Source organism: Bubalus bubalis, chromosome 21, assembly GCF_019923935.1.
Source record: "Bubalus bubalis isolate 160015118507 breed Murrah chromosome 21, NDDB_SH_1, whole genome shotgun sequence".
Lineage (NCBI taxonomy): Eukaryota > Metazoa > Chordata > Mammalia > Artiodactyla > Bovidae > Bubalus > Bubalus bubalis.
The window spans coordinates 28,901,144-28,923,943 of NC_059177.1; the positions used below are offsets into that span (position 1 = coordinate 28,901,144).

General features: G+C 43.5%; 1 long non-coding RNA gene across 1 annotated transcript in view; it reads left to right on the plus strand.

Moving 5' to 3' along the window:
- The window catches only part of LOC123330967, an 80,660-nt gene that overhangs the window by 5,622 nt on the left and 52,238 nt on the right, over nucleotides 1–22,800 (plus strand). The window lies entirely within an intron of this gene.

Genomic DNA, 22,800 nt, shown 5'->3' on the forward strand with positions numbered 1-22,800 from the left:
TGAATATGAATTTAACATCATCTCATTGGAGAAGTGCTGAAATTGCACATGCTAATTGGTGAGACACAGAAGCAATGGTGGGACTGCAGAGAGCAGAACAGTTGTTGTTCTGGAGCCCATGGTGGGCAAAGTGAGGGGCCCTGCAGGTAGGGGCAGCCACGCTGATCCAAATGGGTCTCAGCCAAGAAGAGCACCTGGAATTATGCTAGAACGTTACTCTGTTAGCTCCTTTAACCCTCAAAGCACTCTTGGGGACCCTTGTCACCTTTCCTCAGGTAGGAAACTAAGTCGCTGAGAGGTTGAATGACCTCCCAGAGGTCACATGGCTAATAGGTGGCTGAAGTGACTTTTCAGCATAGGTGTTTCAATTTTGGCATGCCAAGGTGGCTTCCTGTGAATCTCAAACATTCTCTCAGTGCTTATACTCCAGCAAATTCATTCCACCTGATATGCTAGAAAGAGCATGACCATCCCCAATCCCACTTGGTAGAATTAATACTCAGCTTTAGGCAACTGATAGATTATCGAATTGGGAAACTATAATTCTTCCCTCACCCACTTCCTGCCTGAGTTCTTTCCTTTTTCTCATCAGTATGCATTCTTCAAGTTTTTGCTCAAACATCATCTATTCACTAAAACCCCTTGTGGCTATTTTACTTTAAATTGCAAACTGAGCCCTGAATGCTCTTATCTGTCACCTTATTCTGTTTTCTTTTTCTTTTTTTCCATAGTGCTTGTCATCTTCTCACATATCTATATAATAGTATATATAACATATATAATTTATTTGTATTGTCTTTGTTATTGATTATGTCTTCCCCAAATAGAATTTAAAATCTTGAGAAGACAAGAATCTTTGTTGTTTGCTGGTGTTTCATGTGCTATGAACAATGCCTGGAATATAGTAGATGCTTAAGAAATACTTGTTTCATGACTGGATGACTGAATGAATACCCATTATATGGCCTTTTGTAGTTTAATGAAAACCAACAAGGAAAGCACCCCAAGCCTATTGTGCACACGCATATTCTCAGTGTTTGCAGTATTCTCTCCTTTAATTCTCATAACATGGCAACTGCTATTATCACCATTTTACAGATGAGGAAACTAAGCCCCAGTAAAGTAGAATCGATTGCCAAAGGTTATACTTTTTAAAGCTACTTTGAAAATGAATTTTGGTGAGGTATGAATTTCCTATAATGTATCCACATCCAATGTATTATTGACAAGTGGATACATATAACTATCACCCAAGTGAGACATGGAACCTCTCTGTCACCCCCAACAATTCCCTTGTGCTACTTTGCAGACAATATCCTTCAGCCTCTGGTAATCCCTAATTTGTTTTCTGTCCTTATACTTTTGCCTTTTTTAGAACATCTTACATAATGGCAACATATAGCAAGTACTCATTTATGCCCAACTTTTTGGCTCAGCATAATACTTGGAGGTTCTTCCATGTTGCTCTGTGTATCAACAGTTCATTCCTTTTTCAGTACTGGGAGGTGTCCTATTATATGAGTAGAACATAATTTCTTTATCCATTTGCCTGTTGGTGGACATTTGCATTGTATCTGGGTTGTGTCTGTTAGAGATAAAGACACTGTGAACATTCATGTACAAGTTTTGTATGTATATCTGTTGTTATTTCTCCTGGGTAGATGCCTAGGAGTGGACTTGCTGCATTGTATAACCATTCTGTGTTTAACTTTAGAAGAAATGTTCAAACCCTTTTTCAGAGCATTTGTACCATTTTGCATTCCCACCAGCAGCATATGAGAGTTCCAACTGTCTCACATTCTCTCCAACCTTTAGTGTGGTCAGTCTTTTTAACTTTCAGCTTTGAAATGGATGCCAGCCCTACTTCCTCGAGGCTTAACTTTTCATTTCCCAAACAACTAGTGATACTGATCATTTTTCCTGTGCTTATGGCCAGTAATATATCCTCTTTGGTGAAGTATTTATTCATATATTTTGCTCACTTTTAATTGGATTGTTTATCTTATTGTTACTGAGATTAAGTGATACTTTATGCATTTGTTCATTTACACATTGTGCACACATTTACAGAATATAATATGATCTGCCTCCACTGCCTAGTCTGTGTCCTGTCTTTTCATCTCCTTAATGGTGTTTCAGTCCCATTTTGAAACCATTTTTGATCCAAGGTTTGTCTGCCCTTCATTCCTTCACACTTTCCCAAGTAAGGTCCATATTGAGGAATACGACCCTCAAGGAGTATGAAAATAATCATGAAAAATAACCAAAATACCCAGAGGAAAAACACAATCCCTGCCTGTGCCTGTTTGGTGAGTTCAGAAACAAATTACCCCAATGGGAGGCTGAGGAAAGTGGAGAGAGAGTTAATCACTAACCTAGACTCAGTGTTATTTTAATTAAGTATCATAAGAATAATGAAATTATGCACCTCTTAGGATTTATGGCTTACTATTTGTATGGCATGGAAAGAATTTCAGAAACAAATATAAATGATGGAATCTCAGAGTCTTTTCCCCTCTTACTGGGTTATCATTCTTTAACCCCATGGGGTGAGGGGGCTGTGGTTAGGTGGAGGCAGCAAACCAGGGTGTTCTGGAACAGGTACTCTGCTCCATGACCCCAACCTTCTCACATGGGGAAGATTTGATGCAGTAGTACGCTGGTGAATGTTTAATACTTACTAAATGTTTCTCCAAAAAAAATTACATATGTGTGTATACGTGTGTGTGTGTATATATATATATATACACACTATGTGTATATAAATATGTATATATGTATTTGCATATGTACCACATGCTTATTATACAGTTTATTAATATTACTGATGTGTAGTATTTAATTGAAAATAATAAAACATAGAGTACCCTATTATACATCCCACAAAGTCAACTGATTTTCACAAAATGTTTTTGTTGATTTTTGCCCAACTCTCCTATCAGTATCCAACCAACAGTTGCAACTGACAAATGGTTGTAGTTCTGACATGAATATTGGTTGATATTTTTGTTTATGTTAAAGAGGAAGATGACAGTGAAACAACAAAGACATATGTTGGGATATTATGCATTCATCAATGGCATGCGTGACTTCTTTGTTGAAATGGATAACAATGTTTGAATACTTGAAGAATAGTTCCTTGATTTTTGTACTACTCACAGTGTAACAACTGTATATATGATGCATGTAATTACTGACATTTTTCCAGTACCCTCTTAAATCTAGATAATCAACAAAACAATAGATGATGGTCTGATGTGCAGTTGGCCAACATCTGTGGTGTAAAGACTCCTACCTTCCTATTTTAAGCTACCCAGGTGATGTCAGTGAAACTGGATTTAGGAAGAGTGGTGTGGTTGTACACCCTTATATGGTGTACCCACTCTACAGATACAGGAGATATAAATAACCTCAGAAACACACATAATAGTAAAATGTAGTAAAATGCTTAGGAAGAGGTGGCTTGAGTACTTATGACCTTTATTTTTAATATAAGTTATTTGCTAGAAGTTTATATATTAATTTTTTATTATGACTGTTTAATAACCAGCTTGGAAAATTCCTAAAAATTTTAATGTCAGCTCTTGGGAGGGTATGAGCAGGTTGCAGCACAACAGTGGTTTGATGAGATCCAAGCCAGTATCCATAGCCAGATGAGATGTCCAAGAAGGGCCACAGCACTTCAGACCTTCCGTCCTTTGTTACTGTCCTTCCCAGTCAGGCCTGCTTCCTCTCTGAGAGGAGCAGGTGCAGAGTAGTACATTAGTTTACTTGGGCTGTTGTAACAAATACCACAGATAGAGCGGCTTAAACAACAGACATTTATTTCTCACAGTTCTGGATGCCAGCAGTGCAAGGTCAAGGCGTCATCAGTATTGTTCTGGTGAGGCCTCTCCTCCCGGCTTGTAGATGGCCACCTTCTCGCTGTGTCCTCACATGGCCTTTTTTAATGTGCACCATACTCGTGGTATCTTTTCCTCCTCTTGTAAGGGCTGCTGCTACTGCTGCTAGGTCGCTTCAGTCGTGTCCGACTCTGTGCGACCCCATAGACGGCAGCCCACCAGGCTCCTCCGTCTCTGGGATTCTCCAGGCAAGAACACTGGAGTGGGTTGCCATTTCCCTCTCCAATGCATGAAAGTGAAAAGTGAAAAAGTCACTCAGTCATGTCTGATTCCTAGCGATCCCATGGACTGCAGCCCACCAGGCTCCTCCATCCATGGGATTTTCCAGGCAAGAGTACTTGAGTGGGGTGCCATTGCCTTCTCCCTCTTGTAAGGGCACCAGTCCTATTAATTAGATGAGTGCTCCATCATTATGAACCTCATTGAACCGGAATCACCTCCATAAAGGCCTATCTCCAAATGCAGTCACACTGGGGGTAGGAGATCAACAGATGGGTTTGGGAGGGCCACTGTTCAGTCCATAACAAGTGATGTGGTGTTTCTGCTCTGCTGCAGGAAAGGAAGAGAAGCAGACAGTTGTCGAGGCAATACCTGATGCCAGAGATAGGACTAGGGGTCCTTTCCTGTGATCTCAACAGTGTGATCAGGGCCAGAGGCTGGCCAGGTGGTGAGAGGAGAGGGGAGAGGGAAAGAGTATAAAGACAGATTTTGAAGGGTTGAGAGACCAAGCCCAAGGTGGGGATGAGACTGTGCCCTTGGCTATCATATCACTGCCATGATTAGGACCCTTGCCATTAGAGCAGTGTAACCCTGAATGGGCATTGGAGCACAGGAGACAAGGCCATGGGCATAGAGTCAAGCTTTCTGGGCTGCAAGTCCCACCTGACCACTTACTGGCTGGGTGACCTTAGGCAAGTTACTGACCCTCTGTGCATCTGTCTTCCAATCTAAAGACTACAAATAATTTTAGTACCTTCCTCAAGTGTTGCTATGAAGATTCAATGAAAGAACATATATTTGTACTTATATTTAGTGCCTGGCTCATAGTAAGTGATATGTCAGTGTTATCTATTGCAGCTGCATTTACAATCTGTTTCCCTTTCTCAAGTGTGTGTCTTTGAGAAGATGGATCCTGTGTCTCCTCTGTCTTTGAACCCTCAGCCCATAATACCATATTTGGCACTTACTAGACATCCAGTGGAGAAGGCAATGGCACCCCACTCCAGTACTCTTGCATGGAAAATCCCATGGATGGAGGAGCCTGGTGGGCTGCAGTCCATGGGGTTGCTAAGAGTCGGACACGACTGAGCGACTTCACTGTCACTTTTCACTTTCATGCATTGGAGAAGGAAATGGCAACCCACTCCAGTGTTCTTGCCTTGAGAATCCCAGGGATGGCAAAGCCTGGTGGGCTGCCATCTATGGGGTCGCACAGAGTAGGACACTACTGAAGCGACTTAGCAGCAGCAGCAGCAGATGTCCAGTAAGTGAGCTGAATTACAAATAAATATCGAAGTGTATTGTAACAGCCAAGGAAACAAGAAATAGCCAAGGAAACAAGGAAACTCATTCATACATGGAATCATCCAATTATTAAATCATTTGTTCATTTAACAAATAACTTTTAGCAGTGTGATTGAAAAATAACTCACATTGTATACAATTCACCCATTTAATGTGTATAATTCAGTGGTTTTTAGTGTATTCATAGTTGTGAGACCATCACCATAATCAATTTTGCTGTGAAAAGACACATCATACCCATTACCAGTCATTCTCCATTTCCCCCTAAACCTCCCAGCCCTAGGAATCACTGGTCTACTTTCTGTCTCCAAAGATTTGCCTATTCTGGGCATTTCATTTATGTAGTATCACATCATATGTGTTTTCTTGTGATTGGTTTCTTTCACTTAGCCTAATGTTTTCAAGGCCCATCCATATCAAAGCATGTGTTGGTACAAAGAATTAAAAACTTTTTCTACATCTGCTGAGTTCTATAAGATAAACCAGACAGAGAACCTGCCATGAAAATCATATAGTCTAGAAAGTACATGTTCATATAAAGAGCTACACTATTGTTTTAGCAACTAAGGGCAACCCTAGACTAAGTATTTAACATTACCTTGTGTATTCCTCTTACCTTCTCAATGAGATAGGTGTTACTGTTTACCCATTTCACAGATAAGAAAACTGAGACTCAGAAAGATTTGCTCAAAGTCCTCATACAGCAAGGAAATAATCAAGCTACAATAGAGGCACTCGTTTCCACAACCTGGCTATGCTGCCTCCTTTCTAGCAAACAAACGCTCACAAGAATATCCCCCAGATCCATAGAAAACTTGGCCCATCGTAACTGCACTATTGCCTGTGTTCACAGATTGATCCATGGACCAACCGTCAGGTTTAATTTATGAAAAATACCAAAAAAAAAAAAAAAGAAGATGCTGGCTCTGCCTGCTTTTCTAGCCTGCTTGTGGGAACGGGGCCCGGGTGGACAGAATTAGCTTGATTTATGTCTCATTTCCCAGGATCGATATTTGGCAGTCTCTTCCTGTCTTTATGTGGCTGGTTGGGAATTTAAAACGAACGTGTGTGATATAGTGAATCCAACAGCAGAACCTGGCATGCCTTTGGAGCTGACCTCCTTCTGGAATCAGTTGACATCATGATCAGGGGCCCAGGAAGCACGTGTCCAAGTGTGTGTTTAGAGACCGATTTTGATCAGGGAAGAAGCTCCAACTTTTGAATCTCAGCGCTGGGGACCCTCTAAGGCCAAACTAACAGTGATTCATTCCATTGTGCAGACATTGGAGAGTGTCTCAAGGTCAGATCATCCCCTGGAGAGGACATCAGCCTGACAAGGTCATGACCAGGAGATATTACCTTGTGATTCAGTTACCACAGGCCCCACATGGGCTCAGGCACTGCCTGTTGCAGTGGAGCTGGGAGGCTGACATCAGCCAGTAAAGCAAAAGGATGAGGTGGGATGTAAAGCGCTGTTATTTTCTGGATGCCTGCTGTACCCTCAGCCCTTTGAAACCTTGCTTCTGACCTTTACAGCGCATCTGTCCTCATGACATTCACTTTCCAAATGAGGAAACTGAGGCATGAGAGGTGAAGTGAGCTGCGTGAGCTCCAGCAGGAGTAAGTGGTGGAGCTGGGATTTTTAACTCAGGTTGATCTGGCTCTCAAGTCAATGCCAAGTGATTCACTGACAACAAGAAAGGGAAATGTCCAGCAGATGAGCACCTCGTAGCTCCCTGCGAGGAAGAAATACAGCTGGAGGTTGCAAACCGTGTACGCTAGTCTAATCTTCCTTGTAGTGTTGTTTTGTTTGGCCTGAAGAGTATTTCTTTTACAATGTTTGAATTTATTACCAACTCTTAAAAATAGGGAGTTTCCATATAGAATGCAGATTTCTGGCTTCTCCTGGGAAACCAGAAGATCTGGATCTGGGAACGGTCAGTTGGAGCGAAGGATGACTGCCCTTTCTAGAAGGAACAGGAACCCTCTGGAGGGCCACAGACCCATCCAGCTGGAGGCCTGCTCTTTGAAGAATTAGATGATGCCACAGCTGCAGAGGGAGGCTGGACCCAACCCGGGAGGTTCTTGGACCCCAGTGTGGAAGGGTACCAACCTGTCAGAACTTCCTCAGTGTACTAGTTTTCTAGGGCTGCTGTAACCAAGTATCACACCCTGGGTAGCTTAAACAACAGATATTTATTTCCTCAGTTTTGGAGGCTAGAAGACCAAGGTCAAGGTGTCAGCAGAGCTGGTGTCTTCTGAGGTCTCTGCGTGGCTTGCAGACGGCTGTTCTTCTCCCCGTGTTTTCACTCTTCAGTGCATCCCTGTCCTAATCTCCCCTTCTTACAACTAGACCAGCCATATTGGGTCAGGACCCACCCTAATAACCTCGTTTGAACTTGATGACCTCTTTAAAGACTCTCTCTCCAAATATAGTCATATACTGAGGTACTTGGGGTTAGGACTTCAATATATGATTTTGGGAGGGCCACAATTCAGTTCATAATGATCAGATATTGATTATCTCCCCATAGGGACAGACCCAGTTTTATAGTCTGAAGCTTATACAATGTTGGAAGGCTTCTTGGTAAAAAAAAGAATATATATATATACATACATATTACATACACGTATCCATTCTCCCCCAAACTCCCCTCTCATCCAGGCTGCCCCATAACATTGAGTACAGTTCCCTGTGCTATACAGTAGGTCCTTGTTGGTTATCCATTTTAAATATAGCAGTGTGTACATATCAATCCCAAACTCCCTAACTATCCTTTCTCCTAAAGAAATTATGAGATAAAATTACTATTACTATTGTAGGCAGAAAAATAAGAATATTAAGTAGCAATGGCATGATTTATTTTACTTACAAATGGACATTGCTACCTTGAAGGTGTCAACTTCCCATAAATGATTTCTACACACTCTTAATAAAAATACCAATAGAAAAAAAAGGAATATACAACTGTGAATGTAGAATTCAGTGCAGGGAGCAGAGCTGTTGCTGCCCCACTCATGTCCCACAGGCTCTGGCACTCAGTGTGAGAACCCCCAGATGTCTCCAAGGGCCTTTGCCCACCAACAGTGCTGGGGAAATAACTCCTACCACAACACTCAGAAGCCCTCAGCCAGTGACTGCCTCACCCCTTTGGTGGGACGTCAGTGAGGTGTATGTTCTATCCTGGGCATCAACCATGTCTTTATTTCCTGTATTGCTATTGTTTTGACCTCTGAAGCCTTGCTGACCCACTGTGGGGGAATACCCACATCCTAGGGTTAGCCAAGTCGTAGAGATAGCAAATATGCACAGTCCATGTATCCTTCACATTCAAACCAACCTATCCAAGCACCTTCTTTGTGTGGCAGGCTCTCAAACTTCAAGTCATCATCCCCTTTCCCTAACTACCCCAGGCCCAGGTACCAGCCAACTAAGAATAGCCCTGTACCCAGAACCCATGGAAATTAGTCAAGTTAGCCAATCACAAATGTACTTAACCTGCCTCAACCATTGCTTTGTAAGAAACCTCAATAAAGTCTCTTCATGGAACCCCCTCCCTCTGCCTCCTGGTGCTTCTCCATGTGGCTCCCAATGTGCTGTGTCCCCTCCTCTTGGGAACTGTGAGTAAGAAGCTATCTTTTCAATGGCAGTCGCCTCCTGATCTGTTGGCCTTGTCTTAGCTAAATAATAATAAAACCCGTATTTTAAAACATTCTGTTCCCCAAAGGCCCCCATGGGATTACGTTCCAGACACCCACAGTGGGAGCTGGCTTGATAATGCAGCCTTTGTTGGCTGACTGCCTTTCCTGGTCTCATTTCCCTACATGCCTGCCAATACGCCTCCCAGATAAACCAACCGTATTCCCATTCTTGTCCCAAGGGCTGCTTCCAGGGGAACCAAATTAAGTCAGCACAGAAGTGAATATTTATTTTAAATACAGTGAGAAAATAAAAGTGGAGGCAATGGCCTTAACTGATGGCCACTGAAGGATATTATTCTGGCAAATTTCATAAAACCACATGACCCCATGAACACAGTTAGGGCTCTTGAAAGGGGCCCAAGGCAGGTGAGGGCCCTGATGCTCAGACTTCATTAGTTCTTGATAAGTGAACTCCTGAGTAGAGTGTAGGCTCCATGAGTGCTGGGACCATGGCTGGCACGGGGCAGGTACTCTGTACATGATAGTTTAATGAACACATAGCCTTATAGAGCAGACTTGGTGTACTCACCTCTCTCCTGGGTGGTGCTTGGTGACCATCCTTTCAGTCCACCCTTTTTTGAATTTTTTAAAAATTATTTATTTTTTGGCTACACTGGGTCTTTGTTTTTGCATAGACTTTCTCTAGTTGCGGTGAGTGGGGGCTACTCTTCATTGCAGACTTCTCATCACGGTGGCTTCCCTCGTTGTGTAGCACAGGCTCTAAGCACACAGGCTTCAGTAGTTAGGGTGCATGGGCTTTTAGTTGCTCTGTGGCATGTGGACTCTTCCTCAGTCAGAGATTGAACCTGTGTCCCCAGCATTGGCAGGCAGATTCTTTTCTGCTGTACCACCAGGCAAGTCCTCAGTCCCCTTTTTGAAAGTGTCTACTGATAGTAGTCAAGCTTCCTTCAAAGGGACACAATTATTTTCTTTAAATTTACTAATATCTTTATTCTTACAAACATGGAAGAGAGACTATCTCTTTAAAACCACCTTGCAGTTTGCTGATCTGATCCCTTGTGTGCTGATTGTATGGTTTAACTCCAAGATGACAATTCTGTCTTCCTTATTTCTGAGTTCTTCAGTGGGGCAGGATAGGTAAGTGGGACACCTTGGCCCCCTCACAAAGAGCAGTGTATCATATTGACTCATGTATTATGTGGAGCGGCACAGACCAGTTGGAGGCTCCTCAGCTCCTTAGCAGAGTGATCTGGGGCAAGTTTCTTAAGACTCACCAAGCCTCAGTTTTCTTATCTATAGAATGGGGCAATGATGATACCAGCTTCCAGATGAACAGGAAGATTCCTTGGGATAATGCATGCAAACCCTTCACACGATGTCTGGTCCATGGTCAGAGCTCAATAAAGGGAGGCTGTTTATGGGAAATGTAATACTATACCCAAAGACAGTTGACCCATGAGGCCTGTCCACAGGCCGGGGCCAGCAATGAGTTATTCTCCAAGTGACATTTTACCAGTCTCCAGGAGCTCGTGAAGCAGTCAGCGGATGCTATAACGTGAACAAGGCATCATAAATGATGTGCTTTGTTTCCTGTGGGGGTGGATTCTTGGTGACTGTATCAGAGCATCAGGCATCTTCTGACTGAACAATGGGGCTTCCTGAGGGAAACAGCCCTCCTGTGGTCAGTCTAGCAAGAATAAATTGCTGGAATACTGTTTGCTATTGACAGCTTCTGGTGACACAGGAGAAGCTGAGTGGATGATCTGTAGGAGTAGAGAGGCTGAGAAAGATCAAGGGCATGCAAGAAAGTGCAACAATGAGCTCTCTCTGCAAGCTTAACACAATGCGGGTGTGGTCTATAGGAAACAAAATTTACAGAGATGAGAAATATGTGTGAAATACCAAAACAAAAGAAGGAGAAAGCAAGGCAAATTAGGGGAGAGTATAAGGAAGAAGAAAGGAGCAAAAGAAGTCAGAAATATAGGAAAATGGCACATGAATCCATAAGGTTCCATCCTAAGGACAGCCAAAACCTGGAATTGAGTAAGTAACAATCTATAAGTATACAGACCACTATTTCCCATTCCTGTCTCGGTGGCAGACATCTCTAATCAATCATAGTCCTCTTTCAAATGAACTCAAATATAGCCTCAGAATCCTTCTCAATTGGAGATCCAGGTATAATCCACTAGAGTTGGTGTTTGCATTGAAACCCTCTTCCTGGAGTTATATGCTCTTGCCACACATTATGCAGAAGGCTTAGATCAGAAGAGTAGACAGGCTCAAGAGGACCCAAGAGCAGTAAGAAGGGGATACTAGGACTGGCACATTCCTGTTTTAGAGACCCTTCATAGTCTCAGAGACAGAAGCCCTGCCTCGCCCTTTTGTACATATCAGACAGTCCTATTTCTCTGACAGTAAAGTTGAGAGATAAAGCTGCCAGACTGAAATGAGTCTGTGTTCTAGACATTCCCAACAATGCTGGAAAATAGTGGGACCGCAAATAAAAAAAAAAAAAGTTGAAAGAATTGAACAAGGAATGCTCTGGGTGGTAAATACAGGAAAAAGAAATATTCATACATCCCTTGAGGGAGTGATACACCCTTCCTGGAGGGTGCTATGGTCCTATATATAATCTTAAAAATGCACAGAAATTTTGACCTGGAAATTCTGTTTTTAGGAATAGAACTTGGAAGTGCACAGTAGTTTATTTTCAAGACTGTTCATTTCAATGTTGTTTTCAATATTGTAAAAATGTTGGAAGCAACCTAAATGTCCAATAGTTGGGGATCAGTTAAATGAATTGTGATGTATTCAGATGGAAGACTATATAGCTATTTAATATGATGAGATCTAGGAATGTTTAATGACATGACTATACCTCTGATATATGACTAGTGTACAGAGCAAGTTATATATCAGAAATATAGTCACATGTCATTAAACAGTGTTACAGTTCATGGGGTTGTAAAGAGTTGGACACGATTTAGCAAATTAACAACAACAAATTTAGATAATAGGTGGTGATTATTTTTTCTTTCTACTTCTATATAGTCCAAACATTTCCCACGATAAGCAAATAACTTTTATAGTAATTTACATGTTTTTGAGTGACTGACAGAGACATGTATACTTGGTCATTTTATACCAACTCACACATATATCCACATGTTATATGTGATGCTTTAGATATATGAACTCTTTGGGCTACTTAAATATAATGATATTAAAATAGTTGACATTTAAAACACATGAACACTTCATATTTAAGTGCCAGGGACTGTTAGACTCTTTTCATATTTTCTTCCTTTAACCTCACAGCAAGGCTGGGAGGCGGGCTCTGTTGATCTCTTCATTTCAGATATGAGGCAACTGGGGCTTGGGCATGTGTTGCCCAAGGCTCCCTGTTTGCTGAGGGGTTGGGTGGAACTCAGAGGCAGGAAGGCTGTCTCCAGAATCCACACTTTAAACCTCTTTGCTCCATTGCCTCCAACAGCAGAAAATCTTAGCCAGAAATTTTTGAAATTCTGAGATTGGACCAACAGTTATTAAGATATCACATTGGCAGTAATTTCAAGAGCCCCAGATTAAAGTAGGTTCACATTTTTGTGTTTGTATGTGAGTTCTTGTCAGGAAAAAAAAAAATGAGGGAATTAAAGTGTCTTAAAAAGATTCCTTTTTATAATTAAGCCTTCCTTGCCTGCTTTCTGTTAGCCACACTGACACATTATAGCAATAAACAGTGTGGGAAAGGCAGCAGCTCTCCTGTGTTATGTCAGGGCATGAAGGATGAGAAATCTTGTGCAGAAAGTTCTTTGGTTTCATTGGTGGTTTTCTGGGTGCTCCATGTACATCCTCAAAACTGCTCCTACATTGTCAATCCTCTGGGATAACTATATATTTTTTGGTCCCTGAATGGCATGTGTCATTTCAATATCTATCTCCACAGAGAATTTTTGAGGAAATTGAGTCTGGAAGCGGGGGGGGGAGATGGAGGAAAATCTTCTCTGCCATCAGAGCTAATCCCTGTAATCACTCTTCTCCCTTTGAACAAACCAGAACTGCTGCTCAGGGAAGGAAACTCTTGAGAGAGCCTGTTCTGGAAACTGGGGCTTCTTTAAACACGACTGGGCAACTGATCTGATCTGAAGGATCAAAGGATACCTTTAACTCTTACATGTAGGGTGATATTTGGGACCTGGCAGAAGTATGACTGCAGACTGGCCAGGGCAAAGGGCTTATGGACATGGAAGGAAGTGTGAAGGATGGAAGGAACTCTGACTCACTAGCCATGTGACATTTGACAAGACACTATACTTCTATGAATGACAGTTTCATCTGTAAAATGAGAGAAATGTTGGGTTCCTAAATTAGAGATACCAAGGGAACATTTCATGCAAAGATGGGCTCAAAGAAGGACAGAAATGATAGGGACCTAACAGAAGCAGATGATATTAAGAAGAGGTGGCAAGAATACACAGAAGAACTGTACAAAAAAGATCTTCATGACCAAGATAATCACGATGGTGTGATCACTCACCTAGAGCCAGACATCCTGGAATGCGAAGTCAATTGGGCCTTAGGAAGCATCACTATGAACAAAGCTAGTAGAGGTGATGGAATTCCGGTTGAGCTATTTCAAATCCTAAAAGGTGATGCTGTGAAAGTGCTGCACTCAATATGCCAGCAGATTTGGAAAACCCAGCAGTGGCCACAGGACTGGAAAAGGTCAGTTTTCATTCCAATCCCAAAGAAAGGCAATGCCAAAGAATGCTCAAACTACAGCACAATTGCATTCATCTCACACGCTAGTAAAGTAATGCTCAAAATTCTCCAAGCCAGGCTTCAGCAATATGTGAACCATGAACTTCCAGATGTTCAAGATGGTTTTAGAAAAGGCAGAGGAACCAGAGATCAAATTGTCAACATCCACTGGATCATCAAAAAAGCAAGAGAGTTCCAGAAAAACATCTGTTTCTGCTTTATTGACTATGCCAAAGCCTTTGACTGTGTGGATCACAATCAACTGTGGAAAATTCTGAAAAAGATGGGAATACCAGACCACCTGACCTGCCTCTTGAGAAAGCTATATTCAGGTCAGGAAGCAACAGTAAGAACTGGACATGGAACAACAGACTGGTTCCAAATAGGAAAAGGAGTGCGTCAAGGCTGTATATTGTCACCCTGTTTATTTAACTTACATGCAGAGTACATCATGAGAAACACTGGGCTGGAAGAAGCACAAGCTGGAATCAAGATTGCCAGGAGAAATATCAATAAGCTCATATATACAGATGACACCACCCTTACAGCAGAAAGTAAAGAGGAACTAAAAAGCCTCTTGATGAAAGTTAAAGAGGAGAGTGAAAAAGTTGCTTAAAGCTCAACATTCAGAAAACGAAGATCATGGCATCCGGTCCCATCACTTCATGGGAAATAGATGGGGAAACAGTGGAAATGGTGGCAGACTTTATTTTGAGGGGCTCCAAAATCACTGAAGATGGTGACTGCAGCCATGAAATTAAAAGGCACTTACTCCTTGGAAGGAAAGTTATGACCAACCTAGTAGTGAGTAGTAGTAGTAATGAAAATCACTCAGTCGTGTCTGACTCTTGCGACCCCATGGACTGTAGCCCGCCAGGTTCCTCTGTTCATGGGATTCTCCAGGCAAGAATACTGGAGTGGGTTGCCATTTCCTTCTCCAGGGTATCTTCCCGACCCAGGAATTGAACCCATGTGTCCTGCATTGCAGGCAGATTCTTTACTGACTGAGCTAGGAGGGAAGCCCTGACCAACCTAGACAGCATATTAAAAAGCAGAGACATTACTTTGACAACAAAGGTCCATCTAGTCAAGGCTATGGTTTTTCCAGTAGTCATGTATGGATGTGATAGTTGACTATAAAGAAAGCTGAGCACCGAAGAACTGATGCTTTTGAACTGTGGTGTTGGAGAAGACTCTTGGAACTCCCTTGGACTGCAAGGAGATCCAACCAGTCCATCCTAAAGGAGATCAGTCCTGGGTATTCATTGGAAGGACTGATGTTGAAGCTGAAACTCTAATACTTTGGGCACCTGATGTGAAGAGCTAACTCATTTGAAAAGACCTTGATGCTGGGAAAGATTGAGGGCAGGAGGAGAAGGGGACGACAGAGGATGAGGTGGTTGGATGGTATCACTGACTCAATGGACATGAGTTTGGGTAAACTCCAGGAGTTGGTGATGGACAGGGAGGCCTGGCGTGCTTTAGTCCATGGGATCGCAAAGAGTCAGACACGACTGAGTGACTGAACTGAACTGAACTAGGTTTCCTCTCTTCCCCTCTTCTTTCCCCTCCCATCCCCCATCTTCCTTTCTCCCTTCCCCCCTCCCCCTCTTGCTCCCCAACCTCTCCCCCTTCTTCTTCCTTTCTCCTTCCTCCTCCTCCCCTTCCACTTCTTCTCCTTCGCCTTCTGCCCCTCCTCCTCCTCATCCTTCTCCTTCTCCTTCTTCTTACCCCCAACTTTGCCAATCTTTTATGACTAAGTAAACCAGAGTATGTAAATGTGTCAAATACCTGGCATAGAGGAGAAAGTCAACAGTAACCAGTAAGGCAGTGTAAGTTCATGGTTATGGCTGAAGGCTCTGGAATCCAACAAAGACAAAATGTGGTGACTCCAGATGGCTGCAGATTCTTTGGCACTCCTCTAGAGGTCAAGTCTGTGTCCCCTCTGCTGGGTCTGGCTAGGCTCTCTGATTGCCCTGGAGTCATGCTCTCCCAAGTCTCAGGCAGCTCTCATTGACTCCCTCAGAACTCTGTGAGCCCTGAGCTGCCTTGTCAAAGTGCAGTTACCACGAGCCAGCTGTGTAGTAGTTACCACAAAATAGCTGTGGCGAGATCATGCCTATTCCCTCCAGGTGACAGTCCCAGATGAGCAGCCCAGCCTCCTGGTCAAGGCACCAGTCACACAAGGGCCCTCCTGATGAGCCCCTTCCAAGCTGAATACCACCAGGTGACCCCAGTCAACATCACAAGGAATGGTTGGTTGTCTTTTTAAGCTGTCAAATGTTGGGGTGATTTACTACACGCAGTATATCACTGGAGCACCAGGGTTCGAGGCCCTCCTTGACCACTTGCTAACAAGCTGTTTGATATTTATTACCTCTGCAAGCTTCTATCCCTTACTTTAAATGGGGATGTTTGTCCCTATCTGGCAGAATCTTAGTGAAGATTAAACGAAGTGACTCTGGCAAAGTGTTCAGGGCAGTGCCTAGAACATAGTAAGCACTCCAAAATGCTATTACTAGTATGATTCCTTTCCCAGACTTTGCTGTCAAGATAATAAAGAAGGTGCAAAAGGAAGAAAGCTTTCTCAGACCCTGTGTTTTTGAGGAAAACAGGTCCTGAGCAGCTGCCTGCTTTTCCCAATGAATAGAATTGTCTTAATCATACTTAATCCTGTTCTCAGGAGGGCATTTAAAATTGGAACAGTCATTTATTTGACTTCCTCTGAAAGAGTTGCCCTAATGAAGCCATGTAGTTTGCAAGGGAATTAAGACTCTTCTTCATCCTGAGGTCACTCTTCTCTGCTGTATGATGTGTTAGCATACATACAGGGGGTTGTTGGCACAGCCAACTTCTTGTTTTCCTTCCGCCCTTTGCTCCATCAACTTTCCTTTGAGGGGAACAGCCTCTATTCACCATCTGGTTCCAGGTGGCCACCTGGGACATTTGCCTTGGTCTGAAGCCCGGGACCTCACCACCCCATGGCTGTGCCTACTTCCCATAGCTGAGGCTCCTGGATCAACTCACAGCTTGCCTTGGCTTCCTTTTACTGCTGACTCTAAATCTGAGAGACCAAAGGTGTAACATCAAGTTATTTTGCCTGATATATGAAACCATGTGGTTTCAGAGAAGTTGGGAGCTTGATATGCGGGAGTCTGGGAGTGAGGTGGTGGCAACAAGCAAAATACTGTAGGAAAAACACTGTGAGCATTGGGGCTATTCATTTAATCAATATCCTGTGAGCATGACAAGTGCTGCCAGGCACCAGGCTAGACATTGTTTTAGAAATTTGTGGGTCTGATGCTCAGCTCCTCCAACCAAAGTTTATCTGACCCCAGCACAATGGCTAGGGCAAAAGTGAGAGGCAATCCCAAATCTTTAATGTATATTTATTTATTTATATTTTTGGCTACACCACCCAGTATGTTCCCCAACCAGGGACAGAACCCATACCCCTGTATTGGAAGCATGGAGTCCTAACCACTGGACCACCAAGGAAGTCCTGCAATCCCAAATCTTAATGAGGCAATAAAGCAACTGGAACCCTTCTACACCATTGGTGGGTATGTGGATGAGTCCAAACACTTAGGAAAGCATACTCTACCAGAGCTAACCCTTTCACTCTGAGGTACATGCTGACAGAAGTAAACCTCTGTGCACCAGAAGACACCTTCGAGAATGGCCATGACGTCACCATTTGTAGGAGCCACCAGCAGGCAATAACCCAAAAGCTTGTCAGTTTGGAAATCCACACCGTGGATTATTACCCTGGAATGAGGATGAACAGACTAGTACCACACAGAGCAACACGGGTGAACCTCATTACCGGGACGTTGTGGGAAATTTTGGACAAGAATGACTATTGACTGCACAATTCCATTTCTGTGCATTTTAGAATGAGCACAATTAGTTTATGGTATAAATCAGGGTAGAGGTTGCCCTTGGGGATTAGTAGGTGGGAGGACCAAGAGGGGGCTCCTGGGGGGGCTAGTAATGATGTTCTGCTTTTTGATCCAGATTCTGGTTACATGAAAGTGTTCACTTCATGAAATCCATCCCCCTGATTACTTATAATGTGTATATTTTTCTGATGATGATTTAATAAAATATTGGAAACTCATTAGCCAACATTGATCAAATTGTTTTGCCTCTTTCAGCTTGGTTTCCTTATCTATAAAACAATGGATAATACAGCCTTCATCTTCAGAGCTGTTGTTACACTGAGATTTAGTGGATGTGAGCATTATAGTGAAAACCTTAAAACACATTAGGTGCTTCATAAATGATGGCTATGATTCTTGTTATTTTTGTTACTAATACTTTTTCTTAGGCTTAGATTTCTTTGAATGTCTAATTTAAACAAAAATCTGGGGAAAATGCCATCATTCTTCAGGTGAGAAGGAAATTAAAAAAAACAGCCCTAACAAAGGTCTTTCCATGGATTGATGTTATTTTGTGATAGGTGTCAATTCACCACAGAAGATGAGAAATATCTCCCTGTTTTAAACATGCTTCTTTTCTTTCTATGATCCTCAAAACCGCTTTCCTAAATGCACTCTGAGTGTGAAACTTTGGAGAGAGAATGTCAAAGCACCTCGAAGAAACTCCACCCCCTAACCCCCTGCCTCCTACCCTGCCCTGTCCTTTTTCCACACATTTTTGAGAACGTGACTTAGAGCAGATTTTTCAATTCCTCAGGAGCCAAAAAAATGTTGTGATAAAGTTGATACTTCTGGGCCTGCATTTTCCCTCGATGTCACGGGACCATGGGTCATGAAAGGGTTTAGTGGTGCAGGCCATGCTCTACTGCGGTCTAAATGCGATCTTCAGCCCCTGGAGAAACACCCCAGGCTTGGCTGCTGGGAGCAAGTCTACAACTTTTACATTCTGGATATTACATTTCATCAACTTACAAAGTGTAATCCTGGAATTAGCTATTGGCAGCTGGAAACAGCCCCAGCTGGTCACAGCTGGGAGAGGAGAAGGGCCTTGGAGGGAGGCCTGGGTTCTGGGTAGCTGTGATACCCAGAGAAGCATCTGTGCTGGTCCCCAGTCCTTACTGTGAAGGGGTGGTTCTGGTTCCAGACCTTTCCTTTGCCCACTAGAGACATGCCAGGTTGAGGGCCAGGTTCTAGGATAGAGATGCCTAAATGTTTCAGTGATACACTTTGGCAGTCATGACTCCAAGGTCCAGGCAAGTCTAATGTGATTTAGTCACAGTGAGAAGTGCGTCTTTGCCCTCAGGGACACCAACTGTCTTACTCTTGCTTAGAGATATGTGACTCTGGAGGCCTCACCTCTACAGCCTTGAGAATCTGCTATGCCGGCTCTAGGCTCTCCCTCCCAACACAGAAGGAAGACACATTAACCCAGCACATACCCAGCTGTGTTTGGAGGGTTGGCAGGAAACCAGGATTCTTATGTTTTGTGGGTGATGTGTTGTTTCTGGAGGCAATTTGATAATATCAATTAAGTCTTTAAAAAGTGTAGCCCTTCTGTTCTTAGACACTTACCCTCAGGAGTTTTGACTAAAGTGTAAAAGCTATTTAGTGATATTTCAGTCCATTAAGTATTTGGTAAGTGCCTGGTAAGTGACGAAGACTTAACCGGTGCCTGGTGCCCTGCTAAGACCTCACATGTGTGACCTCAGAGACCGCTCAGGGTGAGCCCCTGAGATGCCACCATCACCGTTCCCACTTGATAGCCAGGACACCAAGACCTATTGAGGTTCATTGGCTGCCCAAAGTCACAGAGCTGATTTTGGCAGTGGAGCCAGGTGTGACTTGAGAGTTTCAGCATCCCAGGTAAGGCCAACATTGATCAAAACCTAGACATGTTCACTGTTACTGAAGGAAAAGTGCTTGGCTACCTGCAACTCAAATATCCCTGTGTGGTTGATCATCTGTCCAGCCAGAAAGGAAATAACCTAAATGTCTGACAGTTAGGATTTGGCTAAGTTTGTATTATGTCCGTACTTAGGAATACTGAGCAGCATTGAAATGAATGTTACGTGACCATGCTTACATAGCAAGATGTTCCCATCACATTATTAAAGGCAAAAGAATGGTCATGGTTAAAGAAAAAAAATTTTTTTTCTGTGCTTGTATGTGGGGGGACATAGAAACAACACGTTACTAGTTGGTTTCTGTGGGCTCTGGGATTCCCTGGTAGCTCAGCTGGTGAAGAATCCGCCTGTAATGCAGGAGACCCCAGTTCGATTCCTGGGTCAGGAAGATCCACTGGAAAAGGGATAGGCTACCCACTCCAGTATTCTTGGGCTTCCCTGGTGGCTAGGCTGGTAAAGAATCTGCCTGCAATGCAGGAGACCTGGGTTCGATCCCTGGGTTTGGAAGATCCCCTGGAGAAAGGAATGGCTACCCACTCTAGTATTCTGGCCTGGAGAATTCCATAGACTGTATAGTCCATGGGGTCTTAAAAAGTCAAACATGACTGAGTGACTCTGAGTTCTGGGATTCTTTAGTTTTTTTTCTTTCCATCTTTCTGATTTTGAAGGATAATTAGCATATCTTACATGTCTAATTGGAATAACAAGCAGTGTCCATTTGAGAGCAAAATAGCTGCTGCTTATTCAGACAAAAAGATGGCCTGGTAGACCCAAAGAAGCTTACTCCTTGCTTTTTAACAAAAGGAAAGGAGTTGCCTGCAGGTGGTGGAGACTCATCTGAAGTCCTCAAAGTGGGGCCCAGGGATCTTCTGCAGCTGAATCGCCCAGGGCTGCTTGTTAAATGACAGCTTCCTAGGCTGTACCCTGATAATAGCAACATTTATTGAACATGTATTTTGTGCTGGCCACTATTCTAAGTGCTTTTTTCACTTCCTAACTCATTTTAGCCTTATAAACCCTTAGGGTACATACATGACCACACCCACTTCCCTGGTGAGAAAGCCAAGGCATAGAGAGGCTGACTGGTGTGCTCTGAGTAAGAGAGCTGCTGGGTGGTGGAGGGGCCTCCAGGCCCCCTGGTCTTGGCTCTGAACCCAAACTCGCAGTCACTCCCCTGGGGTGTGGGGCTCAGGAGTCTGGATTTTTAACAAGCTCCCAGGGGATCCCTGAGCATATCTAAGGAATCTTTTATCTTAGAGCCACTTGCATTGTTTTGGATTAAGAAACAACTGATCCATTGACTCCACATCAGTCGTGAAAGGACTTTGTCTCCTTGAAGTCATTAGAACAAAAATGTCTATCAGAGATTTCTTGGCTGTAGACAAATCATCAAATGGGAAAAGCAGACAAGTCTTGACAACCCACTAGCCTAATTGTCAGTCCCGCTTCCTTCCTGCTTTCCTTTCTTTAAAACACATTCTTATTCAGAGCCCTCTTCTGAAACTTTCAGGATCTTAGCTGCTTTCTCTCAAGTTGGAATATGGGGGCGCTGTCTATGTGGGGTGCAGAGACCCCACAAGGACCCCTTCCCTGGGGACCCTGAAACAACCTTGGACACCATTTAGAAAGTCAGGGATGGTTGAGGAGCAGAGGCCAAGATTGCTCTCAGACTGTTTCCTGACTTTTACTTTTAAAGACTAACCTGGTGACTTTAAAGGAAGGGGACTACCTCTTTCCAAGGTAGTCCTGGTGAGTTAAGATGCTCACAGGCTCAAGTGATGATTACAAAGCTAAGAAGAGTTGCCGTGTCCAAGTGTCAACTCCAAACTGAGTGGCACAACTTCAGGGGTCCCCTTCATATTACATGAAAGGAGTTGGGCTTCCAGGGTGACTTATGTACAAGGTAGATGGTGAAGCACCAAGGACCTGCCCCAGCTCTTCCATTTGGGAGCCAGGATGAAGGGCCTAGTGGTGAAGTTAGATCCTAGAGGAGCAGATTAGACACCCTCAAGCAGTGGACACAATGGCCCTTGAATACAAGTCTTCCCATCTTGCAGTGGCGAATCATAAAATGACTCTTCCAATTGGCCACTTTGGTCCAGTGCCTGCTATGGAAGCTACAGTACTGGCCACAAGACTGGGCCACCAGTGATGTGGTCAGCAGAGCAGAAGAACTAGGAGGCTTGTTTCCTTTGCCTGGGGGCTGGGGAAGCAGCATTGTCACCACGCATATCAGTTTTGGTGCCTGTTGAACCCTCCAAGTGAGGGCTCATAGCTAGCAGTGTGAGACCACGTAGCTAGGGAAAGGCAGTGACACCAGGCTGTTTGAACCTAGAGTTCTTCTCTCTCTGAGTCAGTGAATGATGCCAGAGAACACACATCCCTGGGCCAGACTAGTGGAGAGCAATGAGTGTTTTTTCTCTCTGGGAAGGCGTAAGTTCCACATTTCCTGGAGCACTTCCCCACTTTCAGCAACTCTCAGCTACAACGCTGACCTGCACTTGGCTGGGAGTTCTTTATATCCCTCTGTTATCTTGAGACCTGACTTAATGGTTCTGATTTATACAGGGAATGAAGGAATGCAAAAGAAAACACACTTGACTGTGAAAGACATCACAGTCTTTCTCCAGAGTGCAAAGCTTTTAAAGGAGTGCAGGAACAACAGAAACTGGTCATTCTTGGCTGGTTTTGAACAAATTGGAGTGTTGGGAGAATGGATGAAGGAGTGAGAGGTGTGTCAGAGAAGGATGGAATCAGTGGGCTTCCCCAAGTGACAGCCTGCAGTGTCTGTGAAGTACAGATGTCACATGGGAGTCAAACGTTGGAAAACACAGCCATCTTCCCACCTGTCTCAGCTTGCACCACACCTCCTCTGAGAAAGAGAGTTCTCAGACCAGACCAGTGTGACTTGTCTGTCTTATGTGGTCTGCCAGTCTTCTGCACTTGATCTTTGTAACCCAGATTACACTTGTAATTCTTTGTTTAGCACCTGCCTCTTGGAGAAGGCAATGGCACCCCACTCCAGTACTCTTGCCTGGAAAATCCCATGGACGGAGGAGCCTGGTGGGCTGCAATCCATGGGGTCGCTAAGAGTCGGACATG